We start from the raw sequence: 1094 nt of genomic DNA, 5'->3' as shown, positions 1-1094 counted from the left end.
AAGAATTGTCATAGACACTCATATACATGAAATCAATAAGATAAATGTTTCATCTTGGGCATTTTTGCTTTCAATAAGTAAATTATAAAGAAATTTTAATGAAATTATGTATAAGATCTTTAAATTGTTTATAAAAATAATATATTAAGTATGTATATTAATAAAATATATGTATATAATTCATCAGTTCGGTTCGGTTATTTCTTCGGTTTTTTCCGAATAAAATCATAACCAAACCAAATACTATCGGTTTTCAAAAATCTAAAACCAAACCAAACCAAACCCAAATAAAATCGGTTTTATTTTATCGGTTTGGTTTGGTTTTTCGGTTTGGATCGGTTTTTATCCAAACCGTGAACACCCCTAGCTGCAGGTATGGTTCCTCGCCTAAACCCTTATTTCTTTTTACAGAAAATTTACTCCTAATTATTATAGAAAACTAATTATAAAAGTGTGAAAGTGATCCACTATTAATTTTAATGTTATTTTCTTTAACCATCAACTAAATAAATTATTAAAACTACCCCACTAATTTCATAATTATAATTACAAATAGTCTAAAATACCCATTCAAAATCTATCGAAAAGTATTTTATGAAATAAAAAGTTCTAGTACTCAAAAAGATCAAATAAGTCGTTACAACATCAAACATTAGATCGGGTGGGTAATAAAAAGAGTTGAGGAATATTTAAAGGAATTATATGATTGGAATTCTCTTTAGAAATAAAATGATATAATACGAATTTCTTTTACCGGCCAAATTAATACGCAAGCCTGATGATGTCATTATAATGATATCATTTATAGGGAAAAAGGAAGTATGAATATTATTTTTCCATCATTTTCTAGGGCAATAATAAAAGGATAACTAGATACACAAATTAATTTAAATGATATTATTTATTACTTTTAATTACATAATTAAGTAATAGCTCAATCAACTAAGGCAAAGGCAATAAGGTCAGTGTCCATTTATATTAAAAATCTTAAATATCGAATACATTAAATTCTAAGACTATTGTTACAACATGGTAGGTAATAAATTAATATGAAACCCCACCTTCTAAGGGGGGGGGGGGGGCTTTATGCCTTT

Source organism: Solanum tuberosum, unplaced genomic scaffold (assembly GCF_000226075.1).
Source record: "Solanum tuberosum cultivar DM 1-3 516 R44 unplaced genomic scaffold, SolTub_3.0 scf00184, whole genome shotgun sequence".
In the NCBI taxonomy this organism is placed as follows: domain Eukaryota; kingdom Viridiplantae; phylum Streptophyta; class Magnoliopsida; order Solanales; family Solanaceae; genus Solanum; species Solanum tuberosum.
The sequence above is the reverse complement of the archived record's forward strand: the minus strand, read 5'-3'. Positions refer to the sequence as shown.